At 47.9% G+C, this 12,213-nt stretch overlaps 1 protein-coding gene across 1 annotated transcript in view; it reads left to right on the top strand.

Moving 5' to 3' along the window:
* Positions 1-1,588: 1,588 nt before the first annotated feature.
* Positions 1,589-12,213, top strand: part of LOC120227110 (synapse differentiation-inducing gene protein 1) — a gene marked incomplete at its 3' end in the record, with an annotated part of 74,981 nt that continues 64,356 nt past the window's right edge. The window contains exon 1 of the mRNA XM_039225275.1: positions 1,589-1,736. The remainder of the gene's footprint in view (positions 1,737-12,213) is intronic.

The raw sequence follows: 12,213 nt of genomic DNA, 5'->3' as shown, positions 1-12,213 counted from the left end.
TTGGCAAAACAAAACTGTCCTCCAAAGCCCAACCCAAAGCCCAGATAAGCAAAAGTGCACTGGCTGAAAGGCAGGAAACTAAATCCCAGGCTACTTCTGCATATTCTGTAGCTATAGAAATCTTAGTTAACTTTTGTAAAGAAAAACCTCAGCTTCTTCATCTGATAAATGCAAATAATGATCCTCCACCTCAAATGAGTCTAACAGCATCTTCTCAGCCCAGTGGTTCAGATGAGAGAATTTTCTGTTTAGGAAAAGACTCCAATAACAACTAGCAATTTTACTAAGGTAAGAGGAGTGGGGGGAGGGGCATTTTCCTCCCATTTGAGAAGTTCTAGATGAGAGAGATGTTCAATGCCCTTTTCTGAGTATTCCAGACCACAGACTTGCAGCAATGGGGATCTAGAGGAAGAAGCCTGCAGAGTTGCAGATGGAGTCCAATTCAGGTTGATAAGGGCAAACCACAGATGCCTCTGGTTCTGCTGACCTGCTTGCTCCTCCACCCATGTGCCTTTTTACAGCCCCACTCTGACTTTAGCATTTTCTTTGGGTGGTTGCTGCTCCACAGGTGCCAAACTCCCCAAAAAGAGAAGACAGGGAGAGACCTATGGTTCTGGCACCACCTCCAATGCCTGGTCTTTGCAAAGTCTAACAGAGGCACCCTACCATTGGAAGTAGTGCTTTGGGGGGATGGGAGGGGGGCAAAGTGTTGGTTACCAGGGCAGGAGGGAGGGCTCTGCACCAAGGAGGGTTTTATGGGGGCATAACCAGCCTTGACCATCAGGGTCTGGGCTGGCAAGGCAGGAGCCTGAGGCAGGTCTGCACCTGGGGTAGAAATGGACTCACAGATTGTTTACCTAAATCACTTTTGTCCCCTTTTCTGACACATCTTTCTTTCCTAGCTCTTTCTCTAGGGAATTCACACAGAAAACACTATTCCCCCTTCCCCCAACGTTTGAAATGCATGCTATCTTGGGAGGTGGCCTTACCTTGACTCTGCTCCCCTGTACTCGCTCTCCTCACAACAGTTATGCCCTCCACCCACCCACCTCACAACCCTAGTTTCCTTTTAATTCCAACAGCCAAGAGGCCGCCCGGTGAGAAAAACAGATCGGTTAGGGGGTGGGCAAGGGGTCTGAGAGTCTGAGCCCACACCTGGATAGCTGGGTGGTCAGGACATGAACAGATGCCAGACCTTTAAAGCGGGTCCTATGAACCTCAAAACCGAACAAGAGCCTGGGGAGGCCTTTAGGACCAAGGGGAACCATCTCTTCTCAGAGCCAGGCTGCAAATCCCTGTCCACTGAGTACCCAGCGGCTACCCTCCTCCCCCAGTCTCTGTCGCCTTCACATTCCCAGAGAGCGGCCCCAGGCCACCCGCCGGACGTGATCACCCGAGGCGGCCCGATCCGCCTGGGGCAAAGTTGGAGGCCGCCTTCGCACGGGGCCATTCCCTTCTCCTCGCTGCCATCCTCCCTCGGAGCCCGTGGCCACCTCCTCCAGCACGCGTGTCGCCAGGCTTGGCGATCCGAGCGGCGCGTCCCGGGACGCCCCTCGCCCAACCAGCCGGCCAGGCGTGCGCCAGGGGAGTCTCCCCGCACCCTTTCCTTTCCTGGGGGCTGGAGGGCCGGGCTCCGCCCCATCGCCGCCGCGAGCGAGCACCCTGCCGCCCCGGGCTGCAGCCGCTGACCCTAGCCCAGAGCTCCAGCACGCTCCGGGCAGTCGGGGGCGCGGGCGGTGAGTGCGGGGCGGGGAGCGGCGCGGAGGGGAGGGGAGGGGAGGAGAAGGGAGGGGAAAGGAGGGCAGAGGAGGAGAGAGCTGGGGAGCTGAGGTGCTGAGGCGGGCGCCGCACCGCCCGGCGCCCAGCACGCTCACTGCCTCGGGAGACGCGCGGGCGGTCGCCTGGGCGCACTGGCCGGGTCACCTTGGCCGGGAGGTAAGTCCCGACCGCCCCGGCAGCGCCGGCAGGCGGAGGGGCGGGCGGGAGCCTGGCGGGGGCCGCGGGCGGGCGGCGGGCACAGGAGGCGGCTCTCGCGCGGGAGGGCGCCCAGGCTCCGCCTCGGAACGCGCAGACCCAGCGGCGGCGCGACGCCCGCGGTGAGTCCGGGTGGTCGCAGTGGCAGGACTTAGGAGGCGCGGGGTCGCCAGCAGCGAGGGTAGAGCGGAGCAGGCGAGGAAGATGCGGAGGAAGGGGAAGGGTGCTGTGAGCCCTGGCTGCAGCTTGGCGCCTCGCCACCCCAGGCACCCCGGTGACGCGGAGGGACTGTTGTGCAAAGTCGGTGGGAGCTAGTGAGACCTAGACCTGAGAGCGCATTGGAGCGGGACTGCCCAAGGCCGTGACGGTGCGCGGCTGGCATTGGCTCTGCAGGTTCGGGCGACCCCCTGAAGGGACCCAAAGGAGACCAGCTGGGGCTGGTGAGCGGGGCAGCCGTGGAGCTGGGGACCGAGGTCCAACTGAGACCGGGAAGGGTAACCGGCTTAAATGCCTTCGCCAAACGAAGGGAAAAGGGAAGGTGAGGGTGCGAGCGCATTGGGATGGGGACTCCCATTCCTGGACCGGGACGGAGATGGGGACTCCTGGAGACCCCGTGTCCGCGAGCTGTCCGGTCCCTGGCAGCCGCGACAGCGCGCAGCCTTGGGAGCCGCCAGCCAGGCGCAGAGAGGGGACCGAGTGAGTGGACGCGCTTTGGGGGATCAAGTTCTAGTCTCGATTTCACTAGGCATGATTTCTGCCTCTTGGTGTGCGCTCTCCGAGCTGCGGAGAAAGGAATGGATTACAGGCAGAGTTGGGCACTTTTCTTAGGGAAGGAGCTTTGATCTCTGTGCGTTTTCTGCAAGACTCCAATAGAGTGGGCTTTTGCGTCCTTGCTTTTGGGAGGCTGCCAGTGGGGTCGCTTGGCTTTTCTGAAAGACTAGAGGAAGGCGTCATCTGGTCGCCTTCATTTCCTTAGTGGGGGGATCCCCTTGAACGCAGAGGCGTGGGCTCCTGGTACCCAGACTTCAGGTTATCGTAGCCTTTCTGCGGCGTCAGATGCGCTGGCGCCGCGGGGCTAGTGGCCCGGACTCGATGTCTGCGCCTTCCCGGTGTTCGGTGCAGCAGACACAAGCTGAAGACTTGGCTGTTGTGAGGGATGAAGAGTGGGTGGTTCCGTTTTCTGGTTAGAATCAGGCTCGGGCGGTGGTGCGTGCGCGCTTGTCTGTGTGTCTGTCCGTTTCCCTCCTACTGGCCGGCGTGTTTAGTCAGAGCCCAAAGGGAGAGGCGTGCTGCGCAGACCTGCAGCCTGTAGGGTGAGCAGCCTGGTAACGAACCCCAGAGCGGGCCAACTTTTTCCTGCTGAGGTGTGATTGCCAGGACAGTCTACGTGGTGCTGGGATGTGGTCCTCCTCCGAGAGGGGTCCAACTCAAAAATCCTCACAGCAGCAGAACTGAAGACGTGCCACAGAGGTGGCCCCGCGGCAGCCTGATGTCCCTTCTGGCTAGGACAGGAAGTAGCGGGAGCCAAATTTTGGGATGAATTATTGCATGCTGTGTGCCTGGTGGTTGTGTGAAGTGTCTTTCTGGAGCTCAGACTACAGGTGCCAGGCCTGTGAGAGGGTGTGAGGAAGAGCCCTCCACCTCCTCTCTTCTCTCCCTCTCTCAAACACGCCTGGCACCTTTTGAAGGAGCAAATGGTGGCTGGCCTGGTGCCCTCTCCCATCCTGCCCCAACCTACTGCATAAAAATGAAATCACCATTATCAATAGGGCCTTGTTGAATAAAGGGGAAAAAGAGGAAAATCTGTGCTTAAAGTTTTTTTTTTTTTAATCATTGAAAATTTCAATGGTACACCAAAGTTGAGAGAACCCCCAGTGTACCCTTCATATAGTACCACACTCACTGACCCTCTTTCCTGGCCTCTTTTTAACCACCTTGCTTCGGAGTTTTGGAGGCTGTGTTTCATGAAAATTTTTTTAAAGAACTCATTCCAAGCCCACCTCATCTCTAAATGCAATCCCAGCTACCTCCTGTTGATGATATTTCATTCCATTTCACCTAACACCAGAAATCACTGCTTTAAATGATTCCATTAGAACCTATGCAATCTTAAAATAGAAATGAAGTTACCTCCATTTCCATTTTGGGGTAGTCAAACTTACTAATGTTCCCTAAGGCATAAGAGGGATTGAAGGAGGAAAGAGAAATCTAGATCCTGAGAAAAAGAGACATTTGAAACCATTGGATTTGACTTATACCAGTTGATGTTCAGGGAATAAACAAGATTCCAGCTGAACCATGAGAGGCAAAATAATTTTTTTTGTTAAAAACTTTAAACTCAATTCATAGATCATAGGCAATTAATTAATTCCACATTTAGCATGACATAAATTAAAAGCGCTACACACTGGACTTGACTCATCTTTCTCATTAACTCTGACCTGTATTTTCTAGGGAGTTGTTTCTATTATAAGAGAATAAAAATGTATTTTCTTATGTAAGTTTTGTATCCAAGACACTAGTTGGTGCTATTCTGGGGTTAGTGAGCACTACTGAATATTTCATCTCTCAATTAGAAAATAAATGTTTGGTTGTAACACCAGTCACATCTGGTACACACTCCGGAGAGATACTACTTGCTCAGATTTGAGCTTAAGTGTGGTTTCTGTTGGCTGGAGGGGAATGGCATGGTGGTCTTCTAGAGACAATGGGAGGGTGCTCCCCCACATTCCTACGTGGCTCCCTCCCACCCTGCCACCTTTGTGCCTTCCCTTTATATAAAACCTGCTCCTAAAAATTGTCAATGTTCTTGGAGGATTCAGTCAGACTTTTGAATACCTTTATGAAGTGCATTACTTAAACGCATCCTTAGTTAACCTCTCATAATATGAATAACCATCCTGTAAGTGAGCAGTTTTAAATAAAATCTTAACTTCCTTTTTTAAAAAATTTTTAGTGATTATTTTTGAGAGAAGGAGACACAGACAGAGCATGATCAGGAAGGGGCGGAGATAAAGAGAGACACAGAATCTGAAGCAGACTCTAGGCTCTGAGCTAGCTGTCAGCACAGATCCTGACGCAGAGCTCAAACCCACGAACCATGAGATCATGACTTGAGCCAAAGTCGGACCCTTAACTGACTGAGCTATCCAGGCACCCCAAAACCTTAACTTTCTACGATACCAGCATGGCCCTGAGCCCCTCACCTTGGCCTTTGCAGGGCCCCCATTCACACTAGAGATTCTCATGACCCATATGGACTGATTGCAATACTGTGACTTGTAGCCTCAGCAGACAGACTTCATCTTACCTTACTCTTTGAGTAAGAGGGCAAAGGTGGCAAGGATTTAAGGGTGGGGTGTTCATTTGTCAGCATCAGCAAGGCAGTGGAGCTAAATGATTGGCTAAACAGCCTGTTCATTCAATGGGAAGTTCTGAGGTTGTTTTGCTGAAACATGCTAATATGAGGAGGTATTGGAGCCATAGCTGTTAACTTGGCATCACCACACTGGAGACATTGTGCCAACATGTCAAAAAGCAAAACGTTGAAGATATGCATATATTAAATATCCCAAACATTGAAGATAGGCAGAACAGGTCCCTGCCTGTGTCACCAAATTGGAATAATGAAGGTAGTAGCAGGTGGTTTTTAACAAATGTGGTTTTCAGCATTCTCTGTGCAAGATACTTAGACATTTCTAGTTATTCCTGAGAGTTCTTAAATGCGTTTTTCAAATTTTAAGGAAGCTTTATGTATTTATTTTGAGAGAGAGATAAAGAGAGAGGGAGGGATAGAGAGAGGGATAGAGAATCTAAGCAGGCTCCACACTGTCAGTGCAGAGCCCAATGTGGAGCTCGAACTCAAAAACTGTGAGATCATGACCTGAGCCAAAATCAAGAGCTGAACACTTAACTGACTGAGCCACACAGGTGCCCTTCATAAATGTATTTTAAAGAGGGGCTGGGTAACTTTCTCAGTCACTGGGCTATAATCAGCATCCCCATGGTGGTTTTCTTTGACAGCCAGTGTACTGGATTTCAGGTAGATGTACAGGGAGGACAGTGGGGGTGATCTGGTATTTTCCTAGGCCTCTTGCTCCTCACCCAACAGGGTTTTCCTGGAGGGCCTCTGAGGAGACTGCCACTTGCTTGTTTGGGTGATTTTAGAGCCTTCACTGAGCTTTTCTGAGCTTCTCCTGTTCCTTTTCATCTGCTTTTTGGGATTTTGAAAACAATGTTTATGGTTGGCAAAGTTTTTTAAAACGAGGAAGGCGGGATTGAGAACACTTAACTGCACATCTCTTCAGGTGAAGTTGCCATGCCCCTCCCCCATGGCCCTCTGAGCACTCAGAGTGAGCCCAGCCCATGCTCTGTATCTGTACCTGCAGCAAGAGTCAAAGTGAGGACATTGTGTGTTTTTCCTTGCAAGCCTGTGTTCTCATGTAGGAATGTGTTTGAGTGGCATAGACGTTCATGTCAGGGAGTTGAGAGGGAATGTACAGGAAAGGCTTGTAAGCAGAAATATATCCTCAACACAACTCAATTTAGACTCGTACATATCACATTTAAGAAATTACATGCTTCATGTTCTCTAGGAGAAAACATTTTGAAGCAGAATATCAACAAGCTACAAAATACCAAAGCACCTGTTGATTTAAGTTACAAACTTTACTTAGATCAAAAATTCATGTCATCTTAAATCATCTTATGGTAAATAACCTATCAAGTTGCATTAAATAAAACACTGAACAAATAAGCATTGGGATTCAAGATAACTGTTAGAGAACTCAGAATAACATGACCAGGAAACAATATACATGTGTAGAAAATAATGAAGATAAAAGCTGCTTGTGAACACAGGCTTTAGACCAGCCCAGGGGACAGCTTTGCATATTTACTTACATGAGAAGGATTTATCTAGGAGTTCAATTAATATCATTCCAGAAAGATGGGGGGTTTTGCTCTTGAGGTTCAAATCAATGTTCAGTCAGTGTGAAACACTTTTTTTCAGTTCTCAATCAATTCTTCTGTTGTTCACAGACATTTGAAACTTAGGTCTTGATAATGCTATAATGTGGTGGCATTTAGAGGAAACACTGATTGCATGGTGATTCTTTCAGAAAGGGCCCACTTAGTTTAAATTCCTATTTTATTTTATTAATGTTTATTTATTTGTTTTGAGAAAGACAGAGAGAAAGAGCAAGCAGGGGAGGGACAGAGAGAGGGGTGAGGATAGAATCTCAAGCAGGCTCTGCACTAATAGGTCATGAATGGCAAGATCATGACCTGAGCCAAAATCAGGAGATAGATGCTTAACTGATTGAGCTACCCAAGTGCCTGTAAATTCCTATTTTAAGAAAAAATATTGCTTTTTGAGCCTTCGATCTCATTGGTTAACTACTTTCAAATGTATCTCCCATCTGTCCCTTCTTTAGTCTTCTTGAATGGGGAATGTCAGTGTTCAGAACAAACCAAACAATCAAACAAACATTTCAGATAGTCAGAACTACAAACATATTCCATTGCCTCAACTTTAAAGATACTTCTGAAAGAGAAAAAATATATTTTACCTCAAATATCCTAAAGCTTCACCTTTGCTTAGGGAAACAAATGAAAAAAATATTACATAAACTCACCTTTCTCGCATGTGTACAATATGTATTTTTAACTTATTCTTATGACCTTATCCTCAGACCTTGGTGGCAAAGACTATAAAGCTGATGTAGGTGTTTGAAATAAGAGGGTTTGCTTTTGGGGTCCTAATTAGATTAAGTCCGGGGACAGGATTAGCAAACCCTGTAGTATTGTTGAGGAGTGGCCTCAGGTTCTATGTAGCATTGGAATGGACCCTGAAGATGCCCAACCCATCTTACCATTAACAGCTACTAATTCTTTTGTTATTTGCAGTGTCTAAAATTGCCTTTAAATACAGCCCTCTCTTATCTGCAGGGGATGCATTCCAAGACACCCAGTGGATGCCTGAAACAGTGAATAGTACCAAGCCCTCTATATACTACATTTTTTCCTATACATACATTCTGTACATATCTACGGTAAAGTTTAATTTACCAGTTACACACAGGAAGAGATTAACAACAATAGCTAATAGTAAAACAGAACAATTATAAAAACATACCATAATAACAGTTATGTGGATGTGGTCTCTGTCTCTCAAAATATCGTATGGAACTGTACTCACCCTTGTGATGTAAGATGATAACATGCCCAGGCGATGAGATGAAGTGAAGTGAATGGCGTAGGCATCATGATGTAGGCTACCATTGACCTTCTCACTATATGTCAGTAGGAGGGTCATCTACTTCTGGACCTCAGTTGATGGTGTGTAAATAAAACTGTAAAAAGTGAAACTGGGATCAGGGGGAACATTTCTAGAGGCAGCATTAATACCTGAAATCTGAGTGTCAGCCCCTTACCCTAAGAATTTCCTGTAGAAGGGACCTTATGTTTACCCATTGGGATAATGGGGCTGTGTCCTGTATGGCAGTCAGAAAAGTTGAGATGTGACAGGTAAACAGTGTGCACCCTCTAAGCGCAGGGTATGGCCTGTGCTAGTAGCTCAGACATGTGTGGATGTATTTTGAGAGCCACTCAGACATTCATAGATGTATTTTAAGAGCCCCAGGTCTCCCATAGCCCCTGTGTGCACATAGACAGTGGGCAGGACCCTGCACAGGTTAGCCCCTTCACTACTGACCCAGTCCTGAAATGTGTTCCAGTGTCTCTTGCCTGCATGCAATCCTATTTTCACTTTTCTCCCCCAAACTTTTTCCTTTCCCATAATGCTCTTTGGTATAAGCAGTTCCTTCACAAAGCACTGTGAGCTTTTTAATTAATAGGGATACTATTCCACAGCTTTTCTTTCGTACACTAAACCCAGAGACACAGCACATTCATTATCAGTACTGCCACGTAGTACAGTACTCTAAATTCCCTCACAAAGATGGATTTCTGGTAAAAGCCAATTTTAAGTAAAGGAGAATCATCTCTTTTATTATTTCTAAGTTCATTCTCTTCCTTTTATTCTTATATTGATTTATTTTTAAGCCATGGACATAAGGGTCCCACTTTTGCACAACAGCAACCGCTTTGTTGTTCTTTATTCGGAATTAAATCATCAGGATTCTTGTTGGAAATCTCTTGTAACTGCGTCTGGGCTCAGTAAGGGCCATGCAACCAGCAGCAGTGTCCCACTCAGTAACTCAGAATGGGGGGCGGGTGGTCACTGATTTGACGGTCTTAGTCTTTCTGTCATGCCCTGTGACCCTTCGTGTTGGGGTCCTCATGCATGATATTCTTTGGAATAATTGCTAATCTGAATGTTCTTGGTGTACGTATATTAACTGTGAATAGGAACATTGAATATATTTTGGAACATCAACAATCTACTCTAAAGAATGAGGAAAAATGTGTTTGTTAATTCAAAATGAGCAGAATAATGTAGTTTCTTTTCCTGATAGTAGGCCTTGAGAGCTGATTTGACAATTACCTTTCCAGGAAAAATATGTACTTCAGACTCTTCAGTCCCAAACATATATTTCCAATCCAGGTTCCAGTAATTACTCTGTGTGTTGTTCATTGCAGTCCAACAGAACCACACAGCACATGTCAACTCAGTGAGTGGGCCTAGTGCACGGTGTGACCAGTATGGTGATGCCTTCTCCCTGTTACTGTTTGACCATGTTCCAGCCTCAAACACCCTCTTTCTTTGCCAGACCAGAGATGTTTTCCCATGTTTGAGAACTTCATGACACCACCATTCTATTTTGGAAAGTTCCTGCTTTGGAATGCCACACCTGCCTGGCACCTCCTTCCTCCCTTCCTGTTCACCTTTTGCCTTCCCCTAGTTTGAAGCTCTTTTGTAGGCAAAGACTACCTCCCATTGATGGTCCACTGCCATTATGTCCCATTCAGAGTTCAGCACTGGAACTCCAGTCTCCAGCTGCTCTGTGTGACCAGCAGCACTGTAGTGACCAAACTCACAGATGGTGTGAGCAAAGGAATTCCTGTGACCCCTTGAGAAGGGATGAGTTAGCTGAGCTATAACCCATGTAGAACTTCCCTACCAGCCCATGTCTTGTGCTCTAGCTATTTTATTTAAATTTTTTAATGTTTTCTTTATTTCTGATAGAGAAAGAGACAGCATGAGCAGGCGAGGGTCAGAGAGACAGAGAAGGAGACACAGAATCTGAAACAGACTCCAGGCTCTGAGCTAGCTGTCAGCACAGAGCCTGATGCGGGGCTGGAACCCACGAACCATGAGATCATGACCTGAGCAGAAGTCGGACGCCCAACTGACTGAGCCACCCAGGCACCCCTTGCTGTAGCTGTTTTAATATCCGTTGGTACCGTCAAATGTTTCTGGTGACCTTTAGATAGTCAGTTGCCTAGTCCAATTTAGAATTGCAAGCTACATCCAATTTTAGAATCACTTCTAGGGCTGGAGAAGCTTTGCCTGGTGGGAGGGACCCCAGGCCCTCAGGCACCCAGTTGAGCCAGTAGATCCTTCTGGTAACTTCTGAGGGCCTTCCCATACCACAGTCCCTGACTCTAGGCCTAGATCCCTCAGCCTCAAGCTTCTATGCTCCTGACAGGCAACCCCAAGCTCAGGATTGATGTCTCTGGGCTTGCCTTGTCAGCTCCCAGGAGAAAGCCATGTGACTTCTCTGAGAATGTCATCCTCAGACCTGGAAGGGGTCTTTCTTTCCAGGTGAGGGTTCAGAGGCCTACGTATTTATGTATGTGTTCTCTCCATGCCAGAGACTGGGGAGTGACAGTGTCAAGGTGAAATGGGCCTACTTTAGGAGCAGAAAAAGCACTCCACGATGACCATGAGTTTCCAGACTGTGTTTGTGGCTGGTGGCAAAGGCCTGACCAGCAGGGAAAGTGGAAGACAGTGAGTCTTAATGGGGCACACAGCACCCCACTTCCTCTTGACTACAGTGTGTCTTGTGGACCAGAGGAGGGGTTGGAGGCAGCCATGGGCTCTGAGGCATTAGCACTTCAGTGGAAATTGAGGCTGTCTGGGAGTGAGGAGTGAGTGATGCAGGGGCTCATGGAAGTGGAACCCTGGACCATAACCGGAATGGGGAACAACCTCACTTCTGCATGGCTACAGATATTCCAGATGCCAGGGGCTGGCCCATCTGGACCTACAACACCAATGAAGTCTTCTAGCCTTCCTGACCTCAGGATTTGGCTCTCAGGGCTGGACATGGACACCATTCCATGAGTGGTGGACATCCATATTCCATCTCTCTCTCAGGGGAGGTGTTGCACCCCACAGAAAGTGGAGCCAGCTTCATTGAAAGGGGAAGCCTCACCCTCTGGTTTCCAGATGAAATGGAGGGGAGTGAATGAATTTGCAGAAGCAGAGTAAGTTCGGGTGTGAAGGGCCAGATTCAGGTTTGCAGAGCTTGTTTGGAGCTTGTCATGAGGATTACCAGGATAACCAATGGATGCCTTCCACTGCTCAGGCTTTCTTGTATTATCTGTGTCTCTCTCCCAAGAAAGAAGAGGAAGGGAAGAGGAGGGAAGGGAGGATTGAAAATTTGAAATGTGTGTATTATGCCATTTCATTTCCTTAGCAACCTCCTGAGATGCCTCCACTTGGTGGGATGAGACCCAGAGGGGTTACTCCACCTGCTCTGTGATCTTTCACTGCTGGTTGTAGGGCCTCTGTGGCATGGACTCACATCTTCAGGGTTTATTTATTTCTGTGTTTGTTGCTAAAGTTCGTATTTTCTCACTCATGATACTCAGTTATTTTGGCATTTCTAGTATATGGTGTATTGTCCTAAGACAATAACATATCCTATACAATAGTTGGACAGACAAACAGAGGCAGACACTTCCATTTTGCAACAAAGCCCAAGGAGGACAAAATGTAATTAGGTCATTTCTCCATCTGTGCTTTGTGATAGTTTCCTTGGAGGACAGTGCCCAGAGCAAGGCAGCAAACCATGACCCATGGTGTGGGGGAAGGGGAAGTTAGGTTAGGCCAGATCAGGAAGTTATGTACCTAGAAAAGTCCAGAACAAAAATTTCCTGCAGCATATACAGCAGTCAAGGGGGAAAGTCCACTTCCTCTAAAAGCCATAGGCCCCAGACATTTATAGAGAACATAAAAACAAGCTAAATAGGACAGCAGGTTGCTTAGCCAGACCTTGTGGGCACTTGAAGCTTTTCCCAGAATTTGCAAATGTCCTGTCTCCTTCGACG

The sequence above is a fragment of the Hyaena hyaena genome, unplaced genomic scaffold (assembly GCF_003009895.1).
Source record: "Hyaena hyaena isolate Hyena2069 unplaced genomic scaffold, ASM300989v1 scaffold_2001, whole genome shotgun sequence".
NCBI classification, from domain to species: domain Eukaryota; kingdom Metazoa; phylum Chordata; class Mammalia; order Carnivora; family Hyaenidae; genus Hyaena; species Hyaena hyaena.
Note: the sequence above shows the minus strand (reverse complement) of the source record. Positions and strands in the feature narration are given on the sequence as shown.